Consider the following 14,846-nt stretch of genomic DNA (forward strand, 5'->3'; position numbering starts at 1 on the left):
GTGTGTGTGTGTGTGTGTGTGTGTGTGTGTGTGTGTGTGTGTGTATGTGTGTATGTGTGTATGTGTGTATGTGTGTATGTGTGTATGTGTGTGTGTGGGGGGGGCATTTTCAAACATACTTATGCTCAGAAAAAGCCATTTTAACACATTTGGAATAAGAGAGTACACATGTGTTCAAATGACCATAAAATGTTATTATCTATCATATTAAATTCAAACTGGTGTCAAAATATTCACCTTTGAATGCTCTTCCTGTCTCGTCCTCTCTGAGTCGATCTTTTAATCATTTAAAAAAATATATAATAGACCATGTTTAATTGAATAACATGTATATTATTATGTAACGATTATATTTTGTCATTCATCATCCATCCATCCAGTCATTCATCCAACAAATTCTCTCACTTAACGAATTGCATGTGGTATAATTTGACTGTGCACACGTGCACACGCACACGCACACGCACACCCTAGAATCTGAAGCATATAATCATGTATTATTAATTTAATACATTTGAATCATCATAAAACTTTTTATAAAGGGGAGTGAGTTGGGGGGGGGGGCTCATGCTTGAAAAACGCCATTTTTGATGCATTTTAAATAAGAGTACATGTCATCAAATGACCACAAAACTTTTATTATCTTCCCGATTCTGTTCAAACAGGTGTCAAAATATTCTTCTGTGGATGACCCTTTTGTAGCTAGCATTCACAGAATCACTTATTTATGTGAACTATTTCAGATAGCCATGCTAAATAACATATATATCCTGTAAAACATGCACGTCTCTGCACATTCAATACAACACTATCAATGAAACACTTTCAAGTACTTTTGTAACAACTGATATTGAAACAATAAATTTGAATATACAAATACAGTACTCTGTACCAAGGAAACGGCAATGTACCGATCACTATCACTAAATCAGCAATATACCGATTGATATCACTAAATCAGCAATATACCGATCTATATCACTAAATCAGCAATATACCAATCTATATCATGAAATCACCAATACACCGATCAATATCACTAAATCAGAAATACACCGATCGATATCACTAAATCACCAATACACCGATCGATATCACTAAATCAGCAATATACCGATCAATATCACTAAATCAGCAATATACCGATCAATATCACTAAATCAGCAATATACCAATCGATATCACTAAATCAGCAATATACCAATCAATATCACTAAATCAGCAATATACCGATCAATATCACTAAATCACCAATACACCAATCAATATCACTAAATCAGCAATATACCGATCGATATCACTAAATCAGCAATATACCGATCCATATCACTAAATCAGCAATATACCGATCAATATCACAAAATCAGAAATATACCGATCGATATCACTAAATCAGAAATATACCGATCTATATCACTAAATCACCAATACAGCGATCAAAATCACTAAATCAGCAATATACCGATCGATATCACTAAATCAGCAATATACCGATCTCTATCACTAAATCAGCAATATACCGATCAATATCACTAAATAAGCAATATACTGATCAATATCACTAAATCACCAATACACCGATCGATATCACTAAATCAGCAAAATACCGATCAATATCACTAAATCAGCAATATACCGATCAATATCAGTAAATCAACAATACACCGATCGATATCACTAAATCAGAAATATACTGATCAATATCACTAAATCACCAATACACCGATCGATATCACTAAATCAGCAATATACCGATCGATATCACTAAAGCAGCAATATACCGATCGATATCACTAAATCAGCAATATACCGATCAATATCACTAAATCAGCAACATACCGATCAATATCACTAAATCACCGATACACAGATCGATATCACTAAATCAGCAATATACCGATTGATATCACTAAATCAGCAATATACCGATCGATATCACTAAATCAGCAATATACCGATCAATATCACTAAATCAGCAATATACCGATCGATATCACGAAATCACCAATACACCGATCGATATCACTAAATCAGCAATATACCGATCAATATCACTAAATCAGCAATATACCGATTGAAATGACTAAATCAGAAATATACCGATCGATATCACTAAATCAGAAATATACCGATCGATATCACTATGGACATCTTCACGTAATACTTATTCCTCCTCGTCATCAAAATCAGTCACTGAATTTTTCTGCTTTGTAACTGTTGTAACTTTGTAACTGTTAACTGCGCTGCTCAGTTGCCATGCAGGAACACACCTTGGGACACAGAATGGCGTTTGCCTCACATTGGCATCGCTCAGTTCACCTGCATCGTGATTTCACGACACTAATTCAATGAGACCTGTTGGGGAAGGTAGTCTTGTCATCAGGGTAGCTTCCAAAACCATGCCATTCTTTTCCCAACCACTCTGTTGGTGATGGATATTTCTGGAACTGTTGAACAGATTTCTTACAAACTAACGCCTGGTCGTTAGCTCTCTTTACGTGCTCACGTAACCTGTCAGTTGTAGGGGGCAGGTTCAACATCATCAGCAGTTGCTTGCAACATCATCAGCAGACACCTGCCTTGCTTGTAGTTGTACACATGGAGCGAGTGAACTTCTCCGATGATTGCAGCACTTCCTTTGATGCGACTGAATGATCACCCAGGTGGTGGATGAGTGCTTGCTGGTGGTCTAAACTCTTCTTTAAGGCTTCAAACAACGTATTCTTTCCAACTCCATACAACGCAGTCATTGTTTCACACCCTGTTAGAACATGGAGACTAAGAAGTGCAGTACAATAATCAATTCCAAGTCTGCCAGCAACTTCGTGGATTGGGATGAATCAGCGCTTGTCATTTATACCTGTCTCCAACCATAGGCTCTCTGCTACTAAAATGGACACACAGAATCAGAACATGTGTCAAGTGATTGCAGAATGATTCTCTGGTGATCAGCCACTGCATGCTTGGCATGTAGAAGGAACCGAGTATCGCCTTCCTCATGATCTTTTTCCAGATAATTAAGGTCCTCAGAATTTCCTCTCATGATGCTCACTGTGATTGTCCCAGTCCTGACCCCCTCCTCTCCCTTCAGCAAGAACTAATTGATGACATTGTGGTGGATTCTCGTTTGCAACTTCACACCAACTCTCTGCCAGAAATTCAGGAAGATTAGCCTTGTTCATTGAATTTGACAAGTACTTATTCCACTCACTGCTTTGGAATGAGTGTGTTGCTTCCTTGGATTCAAATTTCGAATCCTGTTATTCCCCCCCCCCCCCCAACTCCCATCAATGCCTTTCATCGTTTTTGATGGACTCTGACCTGTCATACTCAAAACTTAAAGAAATCTGATCCTTAAATGATAGTTTTCAAATAGAGTCGGAATGATTGAAATTCACTTCAAGTTTCAAAAAACGTTTTTTTGCAAATGTTTTAAAATTATAATCTTTATGCATCATGGTTATCATAAGTGTGAAACAAAATAACTTTTGAGAAAATTCTGCAAAGCCAGCATAAAATGTTCTTTCCAGCGACACTTCCTCTGGTTACACCACTTTCGTCTTGGTATTCTGCAAAGCCAGCAAAAAATGTTCTTTCCGGTCAAACTTCCGCTGGTTACACCAATTTCATAATATTGTTTATACATTATTATGCATTTTTTTATGATTCTGAAATAAATAATCAAATGAAGTCAATAAATTATTCTCTGAAGAATCTGCAGGAGAAACACACAGTTCCGATAGAAAGTGTACAACCCCTTTCAGATTTTTCACCTTTTGTTGCATTTTTGCCTGGAATTGAATTACTGTAAATCAGCCTTTTCCCACCTTTATTTCCACATCGTAATGCGCAACTTCCAAGTGAAAAACAAATTCTACAAATTTCAAAAAAATCACTTAAAAATACAAAACTAGAATATCTTGGTTGGATAGGTGTCCAAAATAATATCAGGCCAGAAGGCAATATTGGCAGGTCAGGCCAGACTGGATTTGTGACTTGCTACAGGTACCGTGTAAACCTGTACTAACATGTTTCATGGTCGGGATGGCGGCGACTAAACCGTCTCCCCCACCAGGTTTCCTGGTGAGGAGGGTATTTGGATATGGACAACCAGCAGGATTACAAAGAAAACCTGTCAAAGGGCAGAGGAGCTCCTTGTGAGCCAACAGCCATCCATATCTGGTGCCCAACTGTGTCTGCAGACCTCCTCCTGCAGTTGAGTTACTTTTTATTAGGATGTCGGTGGCAGGATTTGCACTGCAGTCACCGTGAAGCAGTTCACTCTGCAAAACACAAGAAAAACGCAAAGAAAATTGAAAACCCACTCCGTGGGAGTACCTCTTGTACAGCTTCCCTCTGCAGGGAAGCTCACCGGATGATGACATTGGGGCAAAGCCTTCGGAACCCCCAATCTTTGATGATAGGAGGAAAACCGCAGGGTAACCTTCCTGGGTCAGATTGTGGTAGTCTGTGTTGGGGAGGTGCTGAGGTGTCGTCCACCAGACGGCGGTTTCCATGGGTTACCGTGAGGCGGTCCCTTCGGGTGGGTGCCTGGAATGTCCTATCTCCAAGAGAGGATGATCACCCATCTCTGTTATCATCTGAGCTCAAGCATTTAAACATCAGTATTGCAGCACTCATTGAGGTTCGGAGATCGGAAAGTGGTGAGATCATGGCGGGTCGTAACACTGACTGTTGGTCTGGTCTCTCTGATGGTTGCCATGCCCAATGAGTTGTTGTAGCCGTGTTCAACGAGCTGACTCCAATGATAATTGAGTAAAACCAGTCACTGAGCGTATTATGAGACGAAGGATTCGTCACTCCTAGGGTGTCATTTCCCTGGTCTCTGTATATGCTCTGACTGAGGCGAGTGATCTCACCATTTCGGACGCATTCTATGCCACGCTCGAGTCTGTCGTTGATCAGTGTCCCAGGCAAGATACTCTTCTAGTCTTGGGGGATTTCAATGCATCGACTGGAACTGATAGGGATGGTTATGAGACATGTGTTGGTCCCCATGGGTCTGGTTCTGTGAACCAGAATAGCAGTAAGTTCCTTGAAGTCATGGACTGAGGGTGGCTGGTTCACAGTTTCAGTGCCCACAGGATAATCACTCGACTTGGTATTCCAACGCTGGTGGTGTGGCAAAGATTGACCATGTGCTCGATGATGGTCGCTGGAGGATGATCCAGAACTGCAGGGTCTATCGGAGTGCTCAGTTCCTCAATACCGACCACAGGCTTGTAGTAGCAAATCTTAAGTTGCACCTTAAATCTGGAAGAGTGGTACCATCCCAGCCTAGGCTGGATGTTGGCAAGCTCAAGGATGAGAAGGTAGCTGAGGAGGTTGCAAACAGGCTGAGTGGAGATCTGGGGGGTCTGGGTGCTTTGGGGGGTCCTGCAGAGTTGTGGAGTGACTTCAAGACCTCCGTCCTTGATGTTTCCGGTAGATGTCTTGGAACTCACCAAAGGGCGAAGAAGAATTTTGTCTCTCAAGGGACACTAGATACCATTGACCAGAGTCGCAGAGCCAGGCTTAATGGCAGAGTTGAGTTGTTCAGGGTGCTGAGGCACAAAACTGTACATGCACTGTGAGCAGGCAAGGAGGCCAATGTGTGAGGAATCTGTGAGGGGGTCGAGCATCATCTGTGGTGAAGTGATTCTCATCCTGCTTACAGGGGAATTAATGCATTGCGTTTCTCAAAGCCCGTCCCTTGGTGTGCTGCCGTCAGAGCGGAGGGTGGTAGGCTCTTGAGAGAGGACTCCGAAGTGAAGGCCCGCTGGGCCGGTTCCTTTGAGCGGCTGTACCAGGCTGATCCACCAGCTGTTTAGTTGGATATCAGGGGTGTTACTATCCCTAATGCTGACACTCCAATCAACTGTGATCCACCTTCGTTTGTGGAAATACAGGCTGTGGTGAACTGTTTGAAATGGGGGTAAAGCTCCTGGGATCTGTGGCATCCATGCAGAACTTCTCAAGGCTGGTGGAAATGCTGCACTCGTGTCGTTGCATGCAATTCTGTGCTATGCCTGGAACACTGGAATCATGACAACTGACTGGAAGAGGGGCCTTGTTGTCTCTCTCTGGAAAGGGAAGGGTGATCGCCAGGACTGTAACAACAACCGAGGGCCGATGCTGCCCTCAGTGCCGGGCAAGGTCTTTGTTCAGATAATTCTTGAAAGGGTTCACCACCATCTGCTTGAGCACCAGCACCCAGAGCAATCAGGCTTTACACCAAAGAGGTCAATGATTGACCGTATCCTTGCACTAAGATTCCTCACCAAATACAGACGAGAGTTTTAGCAGGGGCTGCTTGCAGCCAATGTTGTTCTCTGCAAAGTGTTTGGTTCAGTGAATCGGGATGCCCTCTGGGGGATTCTTTGTTTTCATGGAGTGCCATCAAAACTGATGAATCTGATGTTTGAACTATACTCTGGTTCTGAGAGAGCTGTGAGATATGGTGGTACCATGTCTGACTTTTTTCCAGTTGTTACTGGAGTTCGTCAGGGGTGTGTACTGGCCGCCACACTTTTCAGTGCTTGTATCGATTGGAATCTGGGGAGGATGTCGGAGAGATCAAGCTGCGGTACATCGTTTGGGAATGTTAAGATCTCTGACCTTGATTTCGCAGATGGTGCAGTCATATTTTTGTAGACTCGAGATATCCTTTTGTGGGCCTTGGAGGTGCTGAATGAGTAGTCGGAGCCAATGGGATTACAGGTTTCCTGTGTCAAAACTAAGATCCAGGCTTTCAATGACATCTTGGAAACTGCTATCTTGTCTGTACCTGTTTGTGGTAAAGATGTTGACGTCACAGAGAGATTCACTTACCTTGGCAGTGATATTCATGTCAGTGCAAGCTGTGAGCCAGAGGTCAAAAGACATCTGGGTCAGGCCTGGGGTGTCATAGATTCATTGGATCATGGGGTGTGGTGCTGTCGGTACTTCTGCCGGAGGATGAAAGTCCGAGTCTTCAGAGTCCTTGGTGCTTCCCGTCTTGCTCTACAGATGTGAGACTTGGACTCTGACCAGGGATCTGAGATGGAGACTCAATTCCTTTGGTACCAGGTCTGTTTGGAGAATCGTTGGCTATTGCTGATTGGACTTTGTGTCCAATGAGCGGTTGTTGAGAGAGACTCAAATGAGGTTTGTTACCTGCATATAATAATCTATGAGCATCAGCTGCGGCTGTATGGACATGTGGCTCGTTTTTCTAACCCTGATCCTGCTCACTAGATTCTCTCAGCGAGGGAGCCTCGTGAGTGGAAGAAGCCAATGGGCCGACCACATTCCTCGTGGTTGCACAGCAGGTTGATCAGCATCTCAAGGAGATGGGGATGGGCCAGGCATCTGCCTGGGGGATGGCCAGACGGAGGCCCTGGAGTATCGGCGAAAAGTGGACACAGCGACGCGCTGCTCCGGCACATGCTCCCATACCTGACCTGACGCTCCATGTCATTCCTCACCTTATCCACAGCTCTCCTTGCTGCTTTCTTATTACGCCCATGCAGGTGCAGCAACCCCACATCTTGTTGCTTTCCTCTGTCCTTGATCTTCTCTATCCTCTTCCAAACCAAATTATTTTCAGCAACTGTGTTCACCACGTCCTCCATCCATCATACCTGGTTTCTATCCCTTGAGATGTACTCTTCCACACAAAATTTCTGCAAATCCCATAAACACCTATCCAAAGTTCTTCCATTCCTCCTCCAAACCTTCTGCTTCTTCGCTTAGTTGCTCAAACCTGGCCCTCATCCTCCCCGACAACATTTCCCCCACACTTCCCGACCTAATAATCTTCCGACAACAGCTCTTAACCTACCTCCTTTTCTTCATCCATTTCACAAACACCATCGGCTTGTGCTGGGTGGTTTACATGCTCTCCCACCACTGCTTTACAATCCTTAATCCTCCACAACTGTCAATATCTTACCACCGCCAAATCCAGTTCTGTCCTTTGCTTGGATGGATTGGATGGAAGGTACGATTATTGGAAGGTATTGGATGGATGGTATTGGATGGATATTGGATGGTATTGGATTGGATATTGGATGGAAGATGGAAGGTATTGGATGGAAGGTACGATCAATTTTTTAAAACGTAATATTTCGTTCCCTTCCAAGACACTCACAAGGATTGACACACAGACTGATAGACCTTTAGCTGATATGCAAGGTGTCACTGAAATCATTTGGCTGTGTGACGTCATGAGCTTTCCTTCACCAAAGGCCACGTCACTACCCTCAAGGATTCTGTGCACAGGATCACTTCACTTCTGATCATGTCTAACAAATAAATAATCGTGCTTTCGATTCCTAACCTCGGGCACCCTCTTTGCAAGAAGCAAAAGAAAGTCACATGCAAACTAAACATGCCCCATGGGCGTATTCCTTTCAAATGAATAGCAAGGAATTTTGGAGTTGCTGATTGCTTTGACGACGGACAGGTAGGCAATACATCGACTTTTGAAGTGTTGACAACACGTCTTTCAAAAGGTCCAGAAGTGCGGTTTGGAACTATTTCAGAAAGTTTAAAAAAGACAGTCTGTGAGATGCATGCTCACTTTGTTCAACAGACATTGCTCATCACTGTAATACGTCAAATATGTGAAAACATTTAAAAGAAAAAAAATCAAATACCAGGGAGATTATGCATTAGTGACGGTTCTGAATGTGGATTCAAAGAAACGAAAGTCTGAAACAGAAAGAAGTTCGGTTTCACAATTGACGATAGAAAGTATTATCCACCCAGTAACACCCCGGTATGCTGCCTTCCCTTCCCCTCACACTGCCTTCTCTTACCCTCCGCTCATGCTGCCTTCCGTTCCCCCACCCCTCCTCGCTCCCCACCACTCCTCACTCCCTCACACTGATCTATTTTCCTCTCTCTCTCTCTCTCTCTCTCTCTCTCTCTCTCTCTCTCTCTCTCTCTCTCTCTCTCTCTCTCTCTCTCTCTCTCTCTCTCTCTCTCTCTCTCTCTCTCTCTCTCTCTCTCTCTCTCTCTCTCTCTCTCTCTCTCTCTCTCTCTCTCTCTCTCTCTCTCTCTCTCTCTCTCTCTCTCTCTCTCTCTCTCTCTCTCTCTCTCTCTCTCTCTCTCTCTCTCACCTCCCCTTTCCCCCATCTCTCTCTCCCACCTCTGTCCCCCTCCCAGTATTCCCATCAATGAAGCGACGTGTGCTATCTGCTAATAAGTAATAACCTATCAATAGTCATATGGAAATACATACCCCTTGTAAAAACGATTGAAAATGAAATTCTATAAGCAAGCCCCCCCTCCCACCTTCCACACACCCTTTCATAAAAAGTTTTATTACAATTCAAATGTATCATATTATTAATGATCTAGTATATATATTTATATATATATATATATATATATATATATATATATATATATATATTGTTGTGAATTCTGGCCCACCCGGCGTGCAATCGGCCGCTTGACTCAAATGGTGGCCGCCTCGCCCACTGGAACGGACAATTCAGTCATGACCCTCCGGGAACTACCGCCCGGAGCCAGTCACGGATGGGGGTTTAACCTCACCACGATCGTGCCAATTGCCCACCCGCGCAGGATAGGGTTTCTCGCCAAATTCGACCTACCTAAGTACTTGCGCGAGTGGTCGACCGGGCGATCGTACCACGCCACAGGCTGACTCCGGACACGAACCGCTTAAGCGGTTCGTTCTGTATTACAGGGATAACCGAGCGGAGTTATCGTTGGCCTTGACGGTTCCGATTAATTACTGGGCGTTTTAAACCCACTATCAATCCCTTACGTGATGCAAGATGGAGATTCAATAAAAGGAAAAGACGAAGCGAAGCGGGAAAACAGTTCAACAAGCAGCACTTTATTCACACACACAGACACAAAGCAAGCACGTATATACAAACATACAGTCAAAATGCAACAAGAGCAAGGAAAGAGTTAAAACCAAATAAAAGGGGATTATTTACACACGGCAACACTTACACAGTTTCTACTTACAAGACTGGCGCCACCCACAGACATTTACACAAAACCCCAAAAGAAAAGGAAGTTGCGACTTCCCTGTGCGCGTCGTCCAGCCTTGGGGGAACGCAGCCTCGAGTCCCTCCTTTGTTTCCTCCTGGCGTGGCGCACCGAGCTCGTCCCGCACGTAGCTCGCTTCATCCACCGGACAGCTTGGACGGGGTTTTGGGGGGAACGGACAGGGCTCGTTCAGCGCTACTTCCTGCGCTCGCGCACGGGGTTACAGGGCTCACGCGAGGATCACAGAACAGGGCAGGAACAACGAGCTCGCGAAGAACCAGAAGGCTCACTCTGAACTCAAACCAACTCTGAACCAACCAAAACTGAACTCCAAACCGACCCAACTGAACTCCGAAGCGACCCAACTGAACTCCGAACCGACCCAACTGAACTCCGAACCGACCCAACTGAACTCCGAAGGGACCCAACTTGTTCGTCCCTTTTGTAGGGGATGGCTCCGCCCTTTGCCCCGCCCCGTTTTCGGCTGCACCTTCCTTCGAGAAGGTTCCCGAAATCAATCTGCTGGTGAGAAGGTTCCTCCAAGATGGCGTCTGCTGGTGAGAAGGTTCCTCCAAGATGGCGTCTGCTGGTGAGAAGGTTCCTCCAAGATGGCGTTTGCTGGTGAGGGAACGATGATCAGATGAAGGAAGATGGCGGCCCACTGCGGAATTCCTGTCTCAGTTTGAATGTCTCTTACTTGAATGGATCCCGGACGAGCCCCTATTTGTCGCGATCCTGCCGGTTTAATATCATCCAGCACAGAATACTGACGTTATATCCGAGCTTCAAGCAGTCCACGTGTGGACAAAGAGAACAACAAAACACACCACTGAGTTTCAAATCAGCCTCTCAGGGTAGGCACGATATTTTATTGGCTCGATCTCAAAAATGGCTGGTAACAGAATTTAATACACAGCACAACAACCTGCCAGAACTCTTCGCAACAATGGAGTTCCAAAAACAGGTTGTACAACTCCCAGCTCCGCTCGACGATATCCGGGAATAACGATCACACTCGTCCCGATTTAGCTCATTCCTTTTGACGGAGCTATCAACGATCAGCGCGACTGTGCTGTCGAGAGTCTTGAAAATCACTTGAAAAATCGCTTTTAAAACATGCGATTTGGAGTGCTCGATATATGTTTCCACTCGCGATCTTAGAGCCACGTCTGTTGCCAGCAATGGCGCCCCAGCTCTGACGCGGTACACCCACCACGTGCCGAACAGCCCACCAATCCCTGGGAGCCTGAAAAAGGTCACGTGACGTGGTGGGTGGGACACTAAATTTGGTGAGAACATGGTTTTTCTCACAATATGTGTGTGTGTGTGTGTGTGTGTGTGTGTGTGTGTGTGTGTACACGTGTATGTGTGTATGTATGTATGTATGTGTGTATGTATATGTGTGTGAGTGTATGTGTGTGCGTGTATGTGTATGTGTGTGCGTGTATGTGTATGTATGTGTGTATGTGTGTGAGTGTATGTGTGTGAGTGTATGTGTGTGAGTGTATGTGTGTGAGTGTATGTGTGTGAGTGTATGTGTGTGAGTGTATGTGTGTGAGTGTATGTGTGTGAGTGTATGTGTGTATGTATGTGTGTATGTGTGTTTTTGAATGTGTATGTGTATATGTGAATGCGTGTGTTTGCACGTGCGCATGCACATACAATTCATTAAACTAGTGCATGCCCGTAGGTGCATGGCCGTACGTGCAAAAAAAAACAAAACAAAAAAATTTCAAACCGCGTGCCAGAAGCAACCGCACAGGCCGTTCCTTCGCTCCCACATGCCCATACGTGCGTGCCCGTACTCGTTTCTTCTGCACGGCGCCTTGCCTCATATCCAGTGTTGTCTGCCAAGCGAGCAGTTCGTTCTTCATCCGTTTCTTCTGCACGACGCCTTGCTTTGCGTCCAGTGTTGTCTGCCAAGCGAGCAGTTCGTTCTTCATCTGTTTCAGCCGCACGACGCCTTACCTCACGTTCAGTGTTGTCTGCCAAGCGAGCAGTTCGTTCATCCGTTTGAGCTGCACGACGCCTTGTCTCGCGTTCAGTGTTGTCTGCCAAGCGAGCAGTTCGTTCTTCATCCGTTTGAGCTGCATGACGCCTTGTCTCGCGTTCAGTGTTGTCTGCCAAGCGAGCAGTTCGTTCTTCATCCGTTTGAGCTGCACGATGCCTTGTCATGCGCGTTGCGTCGCGTGTCAAGCGAGCAGCTCGTGCTTCGTCAGATTCCATTGCTCGTGCACGACGCGCAGCTTCGTTCCTTCACTGTCGTAAACGACGATTGTATTGGGGCATTGTTTTTAAGAAAATCGAGAAAGTATAGAAATCGAGAAAGAAAGAATACAGTAAGTCGATAAATCAAGAAAAAAATCGAGAAAGAATACAGTAATCGTCACTGACTGGATTGGGGTATTGGGTTTAAGAAAATCGAGAAAGAAATCGAGAAAGTACAGAAATCGAGAAAGAAAGAATCGAGAAAGAATACAGTAATCATCACTATCCGGAAGTGAAGTCCTCACTGTCCGGAAGTTCGCATATGGCAGTTACGATTATTCGCAATTTATTTTTAATGGCTAATTATTCAATTAGCGCCAACGTATTTTGCCTTTTCCCAATGTCATCGCAAGGAAAAACACAAAGAGACGAGGAAAGAGGAGAAAAAAAACATGCAAAAAAATAATTTACTTCCTGCTTCGGAGCATACCAGCTAACTCTGATGTTTCCCAAATTTATGCACCGTCTAATATGAAAACCATCATAACTTCGGGCATTGTGTTTATCTATAAATGCGCATAACTAATCGAGAAATTATTAGAATACACGAAAAAAAAACGTGCAAAAAAAAATTTACTTCCTGCTTCGGAGAATACCAGCTAACACTGATGTTACCCAAACTTATACACCGTCTAATATGAAAACGATCATAACTTGGGGCATTGTGTTTATCTATAAATGCGCATAAGAAATCGAGAAATTATTAGAATACACGAAGTCATCACTCTCCGGAAGCCCGTACGTTGTAACCTGTAATGGCGAACGCGGCTGAGCTTCCCTTCCCCATCGGCCACGCCCACGCAACAACGTGTCTTGTCATTGGTTTGGTAAATAAATGGCCATAACTTGGGAGGCACTTGTCGGATTAATATAAAACCTTGAAAAGGCACATTCTCAGGGCCCCAGCAATATAGCTGGCAAGTTTCAATTAGATCGGACCAGCGGTTGTCAAGAAACAGTGGTCACAAACACACACACACACACACACACACACACACACACACACACACACACACACACACACACACACACACACACACACACACACACACACAGATTGCTGGAATTATAGATCGATGAGAGAATTTGTTGGATGAATGACTTCCAAAAGTTTTAATCATTCCATTGCATTGAAAGTGTCAAAATATCATCGTTACACAATAATATACATGTTATTCAATTAAACATGGTTTATTACATGAAAAAAAATGAATAAAAGATCAACTCAGGAAGGTCTACGCAGTAAGAGCATTCAAAGATGAATATTTTGACACCAGCTTGAATATAATACGAAATAATATTAAACGTTGTATGGTTATTTGAACACATGTGTCCCCTATATTCCAAAGGTATGAAAATGCCACCCCCCCCCCTTTCACATGTCTCTCTCTCTCTCACACACACACACACACACACACACTGGGTGTGCTGTGTGACCCCCAACCCTCCCTTAATAAACCGAGCTGTATAATTATTTTATACCACAATCCATCTGTATATCATACCTGAAGATGTCCCTAAGGCATCATCCCAGAACAGAATATGATGTCATAATAGGTGTGCTTGGCAGCCCGATTTCTCGCCCCCTTTTGAAAGTTGTCTCCTCGACTCGGCATCATTGAGATCAGGTTGCTGGTGAAGCACACTAGGACACAATGAAGAAATGTCGCCATTTTAGTGAATATAAAATAATGTGATATTTACATGGGACTCGTTATATTGGTAATTAATCTTTAAAGTATGGTTCCTCTTATTGCATGTGAGGGACTGCATGGTCTTGCTTCTTGCTTCCTACTTTGGGCTCATTGATATTATCCACGATAAAATTTTCATTCTTGAGACAGATACCTTATTCAAATTCCACAATAACACTAGGCTGGCGAGACTGATTAGTCCAACAGAGTTGACTAGAATGACCAGGCTGAGAAAACTAACAGAGTTAACTAGACTGACTGGGCTGACATAGTTGACTAGACTGACTCGAATAACAGAGTTGATTAGACTGACTAGGCTGACAGAGTTGACTGGACTGATCGGACTGACTTGTCTGACCGGCCTGACTCAACTGACTGACCTGACTCGACTAAAAAAGTTGATTAGACTGACTAGAGCCGAGCCGAGACATGCAGACGTGTATATGTGCAACAGCTTAGTCACTAGGCTGACAAAGTTAACTAGACTGTCCGAGCTGACTCAACTGACTGGCCTGACAGAGGTGACTGGGCCAACTCGACGGACTGGGTTTCCGAATAATTTCCAGGAAGAAGGACTTTCCACGAGCTTTATGTTTGTTATATCTCGAGATGAATCCTCAGTTGATTCAGGTAGCCAAGGCCATTGAACCTTGTGCGAATGATCCATTGAGTTTCAATTCCGGATTATCGCCGCAGCATCTGGGGGTCACCGAGAGGTAGTATAACATAAACAAGTAAACATCAGGAAATCAAACACAGGTGGAGGCCATTCAGCCCATCATGCCTGTGCCACATCAACACCACTCTAATTTATCAACACAAGATCAAAATTAGAAAATGCAAAATATATTCTTTTCGAATTTAGTGTTTTTT

The 14,846-nt window shown here is 44.1% G+C and overlaps 2 protein-coding genes across 6 annotated transcripts in view; one reads left to right on the forward strand and one right to left on the reverse strand.

Annotated features, from left to right (window-relative positions):
• Positions 1–14,846, reverse strand: part of LOC147010394 (uncharacterized) — a 52,903-nt gene that overhangs the window by 28,040 nt on the left and 10,017 nt on the right. The gene's annotated exons all lie outside the window — the stretch shown is intronic.
• The window catches only part of KCNJ10 (potassium inwardly rectifying channel subfamily J member 10), a 48,299-nt gene that overhangs the window by 7,685 nt on the left and 25,768 nt on the right, over positions 1–14,846 (forward strand). The window lies entirely within an intron of this gene.

The sequence above is a fragment of the Eptatretus burgeri genome, chromosome 16 (assembly GCF_056783735.1).
Source record: "Eptatretus burgeri isolate ZD-2024b chromosome 16, Ebu_testis_v1, whole genome shotgun sequence".
Classification (NCBI taxonomy): domain Eukaryota; kingdom Metazoa; phylum Chordata; class Myxini; order Myxiniformes; family Myxinidae; genus Eptatretus; species Eptatretus burgeri.